The 13,122-nt window shown below is 38.1% G+C and overlaps 1 long non-coding RNA gene across 1 annotated transcript; it reads right to left on the bottom strand.

Annotated features, from left to right (window-relative positions):
• Positions 1–1,607: 1,607 nt before the first annotated feature.
• LOC139947557 (uncharacterized) lies at positions 1,608–4,551 on the bottom strand. Its single transcript, XR_011787364.1, has 4 exons — positions 4,108–4,551; positions 3,503–3,640; positions 2,901–3,053; positions 1,608–2,089 (listed from the first exon to the last, which is right to left on the bottom strand). It is a non-coding gene; the product is annotated as an uncharacterized lncRNA (long non-coding RNA).
• Between the last annotated feature and the right edge of the window lie 8,571 nt (positions 4,552–13,122).

Raw genomic sequence — 13,122 nt, 5'->3', positions numbered from 1 at the left:
GTTTCGAGGTCAAAAAGTTACACCCTTTTTGTCCATAACCAGCCAAACATATACAGACCCTTAACAAAAAAATTGTATAAAAACAAATGCAAGTTGTCATGTAGAAACATGAATGTTTATTACAGTCAAATAATGCTTCAGAAAACTAACATCAAAAACCAGATATAAATTTAAATATAACAAAAAACAATTACTGTAGATAAACTACAACTAATATACACTACAATAAAGTTGATTATTATTAAATAATCTTGTAAAACTTTAACAACATAACAAGCCCTTTAACAACATATTTGTGTAACAATAAATGCAAGGAGTTGTCACATAGAAATATGAATGTTTATTACAGTCAAATAATACTTAAAAAAACTAACATCAAAAACGGATATAAATTTAAATATAAAATAAACAATTACTTTAGATAAACTACAATTAATATACACTACAATAAAATAGATTATTATTAAATGATCTAGTATAACTTCAGTTTGTTTTTGCGCTAGTAGACAAGAGGGATGTTTAAAAATAAGTAACACTATTTGTTTTGTTACTGAATGCGCAGATAAAATAGTGGTTTGTGCTGAAGAGGGTGTGGTCTTAGGAATGATACTTTAAATGGTTTTAATAAAAGGACATACATGAATTCAAATGATCGTATTTAATCCCACAAAATCATTGTATTACCTCAAAAAACTAAGATATTCTTACACAACTTTATTGCAATTTTGTCTGCAGGTTGTGTCTGCCCTTCCCTCACATAATTTGTTTTTCACAAAGCAGTGTACCAAAATAAAACAACTAAATCCAAGTGTGGCTTTGTTGCCATGATGTCTAACATGTTAAAGAACTTTGGTGACCTAAGTTCTGTCAAATATAAGTTAAACATTTTCCTGCAACCAACTGTTAATTTTTTTCTGGCATTTTCACCTGTTTAGTCAACAATGTTCATGTGTTTGGCAAAAAGTACAAACACAAGGTTCAAAGACTGCGTTGCTTGCATTCTGAAATGTTTGGCTACTGAACTGATGGTTTCATTTAACAAAAAAAACTGCACCATATTTTGACTTGCATTCCTAACTACATTGACTCCATCAAAATCCAGAGCATATTGTACTTGGTTTTGATGAATTTGATTATTCATGATGGGCAAACATGCTTGGCAAGAGGCCAGGCTGCCAATTTTATCAAATCAACTGATGTGAGAAGTTAGCTACTTGTACAATATTGGTATGGGATTTTGATGAATCCAAGAAAACCCTATTGAGTAAACAACGATACTGAGCAGACTGTGTCTGAAATAGTGGCTGTGGATACGGCTTGATCCTCACATGAACATGTTTAAAGTATGATACGATGCCCATAGCAACAGCTGCAGCCATAGCCACAACCACACATTCAGACACACCCTAAGCAGGGCCCAATTTCATAGAGCTGCTAACCACTAGAAGTAGCTAAGCACAATAAAATGTTGCAAAACAGAATAAGGGTACCAGCCAAAAAATAGCATGTCATAATTTGTGAATGGTATCCTGCTCATTTCTGTTAGCAGAAAGTTGTTGAGCAATATTTTCTGGTTAAGCAGCTCTATGAAATTGGCCCTGGTCCTATGGTTCTTCATGTATGTGGTCCTCCCCTCAAGCATCATCGTAGAGGGCGCCATCATGGTCCATTTTGTTTCAGTTGAGCGTGGGTGATCATCTGGCTAAAATTGACAGTCCTTTTTAAGTCAGCGACAGTAAAAAAAAGCATTGAAGCTTTTGATGGTGTGAACAATATTAGGTAACTACAACGAGTAAAGTTCCATGGTACAACCATGTGTAAAATCACCTTTAAGAGGACAGTTTGCTCTGAGAAGTGTTCCATCATGTCTTGTCCCTTTGTCATTTGAACTATGACGAAGATCTCCAGCTGTTCAGTCCAAAAAGTGGTGGTTAGATCCCCCACAACACCCCTACGTCACTTGTACGGTTCAGTGAACTTGTAGCGCAGAGTCATCGCGCTAGACTGGCACAGTTCTTCTTCAGCTGGTGCACTCTGTCCAAAAAGTGTTGAATAGCCTGAATGTCATCCCCAAGGTCATCAAATCAATCTGTGGTAGAAAACGATTAATTTTCTAGGATTAATTTTGATATACTATTTAAATAAATGAGGACTAGTCAAGTCAAATGCGTACAAAGAAATTACTCATCCAGTTCAATTTTGGCTGGCCACCAGCTTCTTTTAAAGGCAGTGGACACTATTGGAAAGTGTCAAAGACTAGCCTTCACAGTTGGTGTATCTCAACATATGCATAAAATAACAAGCGAGTTCAATCGGTCATTGAAGTTGCGAGATAATAATGACAGAAAAACACCCTTGTCACACGAAGTTGTGTGCGTTTACATGGTTGATTTCGAGACCTCAAGTTCTTAACCTGAGGTCTCGAAATAACTGTCTTTAAGCTGAATTTGTCTGTTCTTAGTAAGTTTTTACGTTTACAGGCTTAATTAAATTGTGCCCAGTTCTTCGATCAGCTTATTGAACAAGCACAAGACTGAACATTTCAGGTTTTGCTGAATCTTTTCTGATGAAATTGACCTCTCAATTTATAAAAGTTTTCCCAGCAGCTTGTTGTATGGTGTTTTTATTACAACCTTAAGAACGTGAATAATGTAGTACTTTAAATCGAATTGGAGACTTTTGGGACGCTTGGTGGCAGCAGACTTATCAAGTAAAATCCAATTGTTCTCGGTCATGTGTGCTCGCTCAGAACTACGTAAACAATGGAAATTTACCTGGTAAGTCTGCTGCCACCTAGCGTCCTAAAGTCTCCCATTGGAACCTTCAACTCATTTGCCAAATTTGCGGGATAAACCTTCTCTTCAAAAAGATCGTTTATAATGAAAACATTTCAAACTTACCATGTTGTCTGTTGTTGGTATTTTTGCTCGTGTCCAAAAAGTGTTGCTTAGCCTCAACATCACTACGTCACTTGAAAGGTTAATCTTGCGCAAGAGAGTCTTCTGGGTAGACTTGACACAGTCCTTCTTCAGCTACAAGGTCATCATCTCAACCTGTGGTTGAACATTTCAAAAATACATTTTGATAATCCTCTTTTTTAAACAAGCTTAAGTTGATCTAAGGATAGTCAAGTCTGAATGCTTTAAGGAGATTCTCCCCTAGCTTGAATCAGCTATTTAGCTCAGTGAAAATGTGAACACAATATGACACAACTTTCCGGGTTTTGTTGACCTTCTGTGTTTGAAATCCTTTATCTGACAAACTTGACCTCCAATTATAATGAAGTTTTGCCACCAGTTTGTTTGTATTGTGTGTTCATTACAAACTTAAGAATTGGAATGAATGTATTATTTTAAATCAACTATTTCAACCCTTCAAAGTTGCTAATAAAGTTGGATGGAACTTCTCTTTATATAAAAACTCACAAACATAGACTCATTTTCCAAATTTGTGGGATAAACTTTCTCAAAGAATGATTTAGAATTTATTTTTTTCAACTTACGCAGTTGTCTGTTGTTGTGTTTTTGCATCTGTCCAAGAAGTGCTGTTTAGCCCAAGCATCGATACGTCGCTTGACGGGTTGAACTTGTAGGGTTGTAGTGGGAGTCATCTGGTTAGACTTGACACAGTCCTTCTTCAACTGGTGGTCAGTAAAAATATTGTCAATTAGAATTGAGATGTCATATTCAAGGTCATTATATCAACCTGTCGTAGACAATTTCAAAGATTCATTTTGATAATCTTCTTTTAAACTCGGTTGTTCTGAGGACGAGTCAAGTCTGAATGCTTACAAAGAAACATTTCCTCCAGCACTACTCATGAATTCACCTCATTGAAAATGCGAACTTTTTTGTCACATTATTCCAGGTTTTGTTGACTTTTAGTACTACAAAAAAAAATCTTCTGAAAATGTTGACTTCCTGATTTCAAGAATTTTTCACCATTTAGTTTGCATAGTGTTTTTATTACAATCTAAAGGATACGTATGCATGTATACTTTTTCAAATCGAGTTGAAACCTTCAAAAAGATCAACACATTTGCAAATTTTTTGGGTGGAAACTTCTCTTTAAAAAAAAGGTTATAGACTGTTTTTCTTTCAAACTTACCTAGTGGTCTGTTGTGGCTATACTCAACATCGCTCTGTCACTTGAACGGTTGAACTTGTAGTGGAAAAATCATCTGGCTAAACTTGAGACAGTCCTTCTTCAGCTGGTGGCCAGTCCAAAAACCGTCCCGAGTGTAGCCTCATCTTTGGGTGTATGCCATCTCCAAGATATTCTTCTCAATCTTAAGACAAAAATAATAGTTTTTAAAGATTAATGTTGGTAAACTGTTTGTCTACAAAAAAAGTTAAGTCTTAGTGCTTGCATGTCCAAGAAAACTCCCATTCAGCTCTAATAAATTCTTCATACTTTATTGACTGCTGGTTAACAGAGGTTCAAAATCTGATTTATTTCTTCTGCATGTTTCGTTTTCTTTCCAAAGTAATCACTATTTTGATGAAGAGCTCGTTTGTGATCTTCTAAATTTCTTGGTCGAGTTGTCCAACATACGGGAATGTTTCAATTAAGAAAGAGGCTAAAAAGCCACATCACTTTCGTCTGGCAACTAACACCTGTTATCTTCATGTAATTGTTTGTGATCTTCTAAATTTCTCGGTGGAGTTGTCACACTCATTTAGTTGGCAGTTTTCGGCAACAGCAGTTGGTAACTTAATAACTTGATACCTTACTAAATCTTTTGCATGAATCCTGTCCCTACTGGTAGGCATCTTCTCATCTAATGGAAACTACTTCATCATCTTCAAGATGAAAATATGATCTACTCTCTTATTGAAGAAATGTTTGTTGAAGGTTACCTTTTGGGGCTACCTCAAATAGCCATAGTCAGGTTCACCATACACATTACCTGAGATAACCTCAATACTTTACCAAACCCATGTCATCTACGGTGTCCAAGAGCTGCCATCTGAATGTCACAACATCCTCTTTAGGAAAATCAGGTTCAGACTGTGGGAAAAAAAACAAGGTATTATTAGATTAGAGACATTACATGGCGAGGTGTCAATGTTTGGTTTGCGGTGGTGATGATGTCGTTTAGCTATGCTGATTTCAGCCAGGTGACGGGCCTCGATGCCACCATCAAGGTCAGAGGGTGGTTTATGCGGCAACACAATGCACTTGCTTTGTAGATTATGTTCTGAACACTAAGTAGGAACACTGATCAGACTTCTATTTTAGCTTAAGTGAATCGAGGGAACTTCTTGTTATTAACTTCAGTACCGCGGAGTGAGTTTTTAATTTGTCTCAATGTTTCGACTAGCTTGTATCGTGAAAGGTTCAGAGCGGTTAAAATAAAAAGTAAGAAGCTAAGTGGAGAGATAGATACTTTTCTTTCACACTTTTCTTTCACACTTTTCCTCATACTTTATACTTTACATGATACTTACAACCTTTGCCGAAGACCACAATCAAGACCAGTGACCTCAGGTCATGAATCGGCGACATCAATTGGAGTTTCAGGACTGCTTCGTCTGCGCGTCATCTGCCACAACATCTTTTTCAGGAGGAACCGGTCCAGACTCTGGAAAACAAACAAAAGAAACTATGGCCTGGAAGCCGGTCAGTGGATGTGGAAAATAAATTTTAAATCGCAAATCAGTAGAAAGGATTAGATCTGTGGAAAGGGTTGCTATTCTTCCACACTTGCCAATACTTATACCCGATACTTTGCTCCAAACTTTGTTCCAAGCTGCTGACCTCCAGTTGACCTCCAGTAAAGGGAGAGTCTTCATCTTAAAGACAGCGTAGTTCTTAGTTTTGGTTCAAGACATTATCTTTATTTTTTGTCATTTGTGAGTTGTTTCACCTCAAATGAAATGAGACTGAGCATCTTGAAACGAGACTAAGTTCTTAGTTTTGGTTCAAGACATTTTTAAAATATTTTTTATGGATCTTGTTTTTACTGTCCTTGGGTGAGTTAGGACATCTTAAACTGAGATTGGGCGTCTTGAAATCAAGACTAAGTACTACGCCAGTCATACCTTATATACTTAACCTATCTCCATCAAAACCTGCTGAAAGAGTAGAGAGTTAGTCTTATCTCTAGGCCAAAACTGATACTCTAGGCCAAAACTAATACTCTAGGCCTTCACTGGGTGCGTTCGTTTAGCTTCCCTGGGTCGACCCCGGTGTGTGACGGTTTTTTTTCCCAGGACGAACGTGTGCAGATAATTACCCACGTTCGTCCTAGAAGAAAAAACCGCCACACACCGGGGTCGACCCAGGGAAGCTAAACGAACGCACCCACTGTCTTACCACCCATACGTACCGATGCACCACTGAAGTCTTTCTCTCATGGCTGCTCCTTTTCGCCCATCCTTTCTTCAGTCTTGCCACTTTCTGGGCTTGTACTTTTTGACGGTTTAAAAGAATTTAGTTTTTGCTTCCAGTTTCCGCATTTTTTATTTAAAATTTAACCTTAATGAGCGAGCATTGCAGCGTTGTTGTTTATTATCCTAAAACCCATTTTAAAATGTTCAAATATTTGAGTTGGAAAAGTCTTTGTTCAGGAATGATGTAGCGTTGATTTTAGGAATATGTAAAATAATTATTTAGCTGGACTAAATTCTTTATTTACAGGTACTCCTCAATCAAACATTAATCATCCATAGAACTAATGTTATTTATTGATTACCTAATATTGTTTTAACAATTGTTTTTAAAGATTTAATTAATTGAAAAATTTCACATTCAGAATTGATGTCATGCTGATTTTGGGGAATATGTAAATATTCATTTAGTAATTCTAAATTCTTTATTTACAATTCCTAAATCAAACATTAACCATAAAATGAATGTTGATTTGATGGAATATTTGACTGTATTGTTATTACTTCTAAATTAGTTACTATGATTTTGTTAAAAGTTGGATATTTGTTACATTGTTTGAAACATAAAATCATGACAAATTTAAATAAACATGACAACTGACGATTTGAAATATCAACCCCGATCATTCCAGTAAGACTAGTCTCCTAACTAAAAAGCATCATTGGCTTCGACCAATATGCATCTCAAGAAAATGCCAAGGAACCCTAAAGACACCTTGAAATTGATCTACAAGTAAGGACAACATCAACAAGATCGAAGAGCATTTTGATGGGGAAGGGGCGGTACGAGGGGTTGGACTCTGCAAGAGAACGGGTTAGATCTTCTCTTACACTTCGATGTCTTCGTCTTGATCTTGATCTTGATTTAGACAACTTGCGTTATCCGACCTCCACTATTGCTCTTTATTAATGGATTTTTGTTCTCCTTTTTTCTGAGAACATTATTTTATTTTATTTTGAGAACCATCCAGAGTCAGAAGAGAAAGTTGTATGTGCACTTAGTTCTATTCAATGAGTTTTGAATCATGTGAAAACTCATCATGTATTTGTTTCAAAAGGTGCATCAACGTAAACATTGAGCAATGATTGTTTTCTTTTAAAAGTTGAAGAACGACTCCAATATTCTTACTAGATTGTGTTTGCTGCCCTTCGAGAGATAAAAAGCAATTAAGGCTTTTAAGGATGAGGGCAGCATTCACCAAATAATTCACATTTTTCTTTGAAAAGTTGCAGTTCGTCTCTATTATTCTTACTAGGGTGTGTTTGCTGCCCTTTTAGAGGTAAAAAGCAATTAAGGCTTTTAAGGATAAAGGGCAGCGTTTATATGAAAAATATCGCGGAAAAAAATGTGGAGGTCGGATGGTGCCAAGTTTTCCTTACCTGAATCCGGCGATGACTCCAGCGATGACTCCAAAGTTACGTCCACAAACCACATATCCATAGATAAACTCCCATCTGGGCTCTGTCTCGTGAGACTCGTCGGCACAAAGATAGGAACACCTAAACAAAGAAAATAAAGTTAGAATTATTTCGTTGCCTCAGAATATTATACAAAATATTAAAATTTATTTTACTTACTAACTAGGTCCTATTGGTTGGTAAGTTGTTTGCAACAGCAGCTAATTTTATTTTAACAAATATTATTATTTTGAGCTGGAAGCCCCAATGCCCGGTCCTCCATATATAGCATCGAAACTAATAGCTCAAATTTGTCTCATTGTGGCAGCCCACAAACTATCAGCCACATCATTCATGGCTAGCCTGACTTCAGACCACCAAAAGGTGAGCATGGACTCGGAGACCTATACTAGAACACCAACAAAGTTGCTTGAGGTCACTAAACTAGGCCTAACACTACCTAGGCCTAAACTACCTAGGCCTAAACTACCTAGGCCTACCTAAATTTCATAATGTTCACCTTGGTCAATTTTTTAAACGAAAACAAATTTTACCGTTTCTCGGAATTAGTTTCCTCGAAATCAATTGAACTCAGAAACATTAGTTTTTAATTTCTATTTCACTTGTTTACAAAAGAAAATCCAGTAATAACATAAGCCTTATTACGGGAATGGAGGCAAACCCTGACAAGCAGGTTAAGCCTGTTAAGGACAATGATGGGTACAAAACAGATATAACGGGAAGAGGGACAGGAAACAAAAACACGGATACGAATAATCAGATAATTAACAGCTAACATGGTTACAAGGGAAAAACGATAACGTAACAGTGTTTTGTCACTCTACTCTAATCACTCTCAATTTTGTTTCTCTACACAAAGAAACATGACTACAAAGTGACATCACACTGAAACAGAAAGCTTATTCCAGGAGTGAAATAGTATGGGGATGAAAAATATGTTAATACCCTTGAAATAATTGACTGGCTACAAAGCCATCATCAAGGTGCCATGCAAATTTATGTCATTGCCAGTATAAGTACAACATTGTCAATGAAGTAGCAGTAAGAACAATTCAGGATTTTAGTGGGGGTTTTTTTCTGGGGGGATTGGGTTCCTTAATAATTTAATTAAAGTTTCATTAGTTTCAAGTTAAGTGAGAAGAGAAGCCTTGGTAACGGAAGTTTATAGTCTTAAGTTTGTTGGCATGCAAAACAACTTTATAATAATTGATATGGATAAAAGATAATAATATGCAATCTTGATAATGAAGGGGGCTACCAATCTTTCTGCTGAGTCTATTGAAATATTTGCTTCGCTCATTTAGAGTAAGTAAAATACAACCAGATGTGGTTGTAAGCGAATTTGGCAAAAATACTACAACAAAGTTCAAATATTGCAGCAATTCAAATTAACAAACCAATGGCAGACTTTGGAACGCTTGGTGGCAGCAGACTTTCCAGGTAAATTTCCATTGTTAACTTAGTTCTGAGCATTCGGGCACACAACTAAGAACATTGGATTTACCTTTTGAGTCTGCTGCCACCTAGCGACCTTAAAAGTCCAACAGTATAGGACTCATTTTAAGTTTTGTGTACCTGTCCCATGATGACCTCCCTCTTCTTGCCTCTCACAAAACAGTCCCAACGATGTCACCTGGAGCTTGGCTTGATGGCTGGTGGCTGGTGGCTGGTGTATGTTGGCTGGTGGCTGGTGGCCGGTGGGCTGCCGCCTGCTGCCTGCCGCCTGCCGCCTGCCGCCTGCCGCCTGCCGCCTGCCGCCTGCCGCCTGCCGCCTGCCGCCTGCCGCCTGTCGGCAGCTGGCTACGGGCTACTGGCTACGGGCTACGGGCTACTGGCTACTGGCTACTGGCTACTGGCTACTGGCTACTGGCTGCTGGCTGCTGGGTCTGCCTTGAGTCGTGCCCGTCTTGCTCCACCTCTTACAGCTGCCTCGCGCTCGGTCTTTCCCCATCTCGATCATTTCTATAGTTCAAGAAAAAAAAACTGCACAATTCAGCGAACACAGGACAAAGTATACCTTTGATATTCGATTGTTGTAATACCATAGATATAGATTCATGAAATTAACATATGAACACTTTATTTCAAAAGGTGATAACAGTTCCGAGATATCGTCGAAAATATGGAACGAATAAGTCCTGTAGCAGGAAGATCCCTAGTAGGAAATACAAAACCTGGGAAGCGTTACCAAGTTTTTAATGGGAGTGAAAATATTTCTAATGCACAAGAGAACTGGTTAAAACCAGGGAAAAAATTTCAAGTGTAAGCCTTCTCCGTTTTTTAAGGTGTCATGTATCTCTCTTTGGTGTGTTTATTTAAATTTAAATGAAAAACAAACATACACGAAAAGAAAACAAATAAACAAGTTTAAGACAAATTGGACAAGGAAAAATTAACATAAATTTGCTGGCCTTCTTTCGTGTTTTAACACAGTATGTGCATCTGTGGAATTAACCATTCTGCTCTGCCCCTGCCACCCCCCCCCCCCCCACCCATTCACCATTGAACACGAGACCCCAATCCACATGGTTATAGTGTCCATGGAACTTATTTGTTGAACTAAACTTATTTTATAGACGAAAACAATTATGTCACAGAGCCTTTAGGCCTACCTTATTTTTGTCGATGGCTCGATGTGTTCGGCCATGGAGGTTCACGCCCCATTTCACGGCGTCTCAAGGGAAGCTCTCTACAGCTACCTCATTTTGCTTTAAATAGTCGGAACTAGAGAACTTCGAGGAATTTCACTATAAAAGTATGCAGTGAAGTGCTCAAAAGTGAAGTATGTGTTGAACACTGCAGTTTTTAGTAAAAACATTCAGCCATGTGACAACAAAAACACATCGTGCAAATTCGTGTGTGCTGTTGTAGGCCCCATACTTCAAAATGACCACGCTGTTTAGAATATCACCATTTTAAACTTGCAGTTTTTATAGTTTTGACAACATAGTTCTGAATGCACATGACTATTCTGGTGAGAATTTCGACAAATTTGCAAGTAAAGTTCATCAGAAAACGCAACAATTTTGACAAGGTTGCAAGTAAAGTTCATCAGGAAAAACGCGACGTCCAAGGCCCTAAGTTGAGCCGAGAGATACGGCCATCCTCCAGCGCGACACGTCCAGTAATGCCGTGATGAATCGGCCACAACGAGGGCTTCGAAACCCGTGCCAAGATCTCCTTATTTGCATAACAAGAAGTCTTTCATGCTAAGACATTCTCCAGTCACCACCCATTCTCAGTTTCTTTTTCTTTTCTTGTTGATGTGTAGGGCAACCCATTGGTGTTATATAACAGTGTTCTTTATAACTAGACCACTCTACTTGCACACATAACCGGACCATGGGTTCGAATCCCTATCGGTATTTCTTTTCAAATGCCCCCTTACAAAAGTGAACTGTGAGTGACCTGTGTTTAAGATGGCTCAGCGCCATTTTCTCAGTAGAGAGGTTTCGCAGAGTCACCGATACTCTTACGTGAACAGAACGGATACGTCATTACGTCATCACTTTTTGAGGTCCATGTGACGTATGACCATTGTACACAAGTTAGAATAGTCGCTTAAAACGGGAATCTGTCGCCATACACGTAAGTAAACAACGAGTATATTTTTGTTCATGTTTTTGTAGCGGATTGTTATTTTGTACCAGGTTTTCACCATGTCTATTAGAGGTATCATACACGGATGTAGTTGAAAAAGAGAAATGGCGATTGTCCATAGACCTTATCGCAAATACCAATGCGCAAGCGCAGACTATTGAATGAGGTGCATTGTGGGATAGATATTGATCAAATTTTGATACCAGCTGGACCACAATGCACCTCATTCCAAGCTTTACGCGCGCGCCCCAGTATTTGCGAAAAGGTCTATAGACCTTATCGCAAATACCAATGCGCAAGCGCAGACTGTTGAATGAGGTGCATTGTGGGATAGATATGAATCAAATTTTGCTACCAGCTAGACCACAATGCACCTAATTCCAAGCTTTACGCGCGCGCCCCAGTATTTGCGAAAAGGTCTATGGGTGCAGCCATTTGGTTTACAGCGCCCTCTTGAGCCTCAAGTTGAGGGTATTCGTCAGAATTTTGCGAAACAAAACTACACAGCTCGCTTGACGCGAACGCGTACGGTTCGATATCTGTATGCGTGTTCGTATCCGCGACTCTGCGAAACCTCTCTAATGGCAGAAAGATACTCCTTGCGGGCAATCTCAAAGGTTCTTTTGTATTTTTCTTCATTCAAAGAAAATATCTTTACTTACAAATAATAGAGTCATTTCAGATCATTTACAACAGCTAATTTTATGTTTTCCTCAAAGAAAATAATTTTACTTAAATGCACTGTACACGTTTGGTAATTGTCAAGGACCAGTCTTCTCACTTAGTGTATCCCATCATAAGCATAAAATAACAAGCCTGTGAAAGTTTGGGCTCAATCGGTCATCAAAGTTGCGAGAAAATGATGAAAGTAAAAACACCTTTGTTGGACGAATTTGTGTGCTTTCAGATAGGAATAAAAGACTTGTAGCTAGAAATCTTTTATTATTTTAGTGAGAAATTACCTCTTTCCAAAAAAACGTTTGTGGTTTTTTTTTGTTTACTTTAGATGGAGTCGTTTCCCACAATGCGTTATACTATCAACAGCTCTCCAATGCTAGTTACCAAGTCAGTTTGAAAGTTAATATTTGTTTCGAGGTTATTACCAAGCGTGTCCCTTCCCTTTAAATACAACCAAATTAACGATTATACAGTTTGCGTTTACCATTCCCACCCTCTTGGGAGTCGAGTCATTAATTATGTTCAAGGGTGGATATTGGGGAGGGGGGGGGGGGGGGGGGCAACGGGGACCATCCCTGGTATTGTGTAATTAATTCATTTGAATAGCCTACTGTTGACTACTGTGTTCCATTATTTCTTGAACTGATACTGCACTACGTTTTGTACTAAAAATGAAAGTATTGCCTAAATCCACAAGCCCCAAATTCTACAGCTCAAAATTTGATGTTTTTTTTATTTATTTATGTTTCCTTCATCAATCATACCTCTAAATTGGCATTTCATTGCACCAACATAGCATCTATAATAATGCAACAGTTTTCCGGAGCCCTTAAACGGGCCCTGACCCTACGCCGTAGGCTACCATTTTTTATTGTTCATTACTCTCTTTGTGTATTATGTTATACTATCAATGCAAAGCTGAAGTGTTTCTCTCAAAAATGATACAACATTTGCAATGATTACATGTTGCTGGACTCGGCTACATTAATGAGGATGAGACGAAGTCACAAATTAAAGGAACACGTTGCCTTGG

This window comes from Asterias amurensis, chromosome 14 (genome assembly GCF_032118995.1).
Source record: "Asterias amurensis chromosome 14, ASM3211899v1".
NCBI classification, from domain to species: Eukaryota; Metazoa; Echinodermata; class Asteroidea; order Forcipulatida; family Asteriidae; genus Asterias; species Asterias amurensis.
The sequence above is the reverse complement of the archived record's forward strand: the minus strand, read 5'-3'. Positions and strand labels throughout refer to the sequence as shown.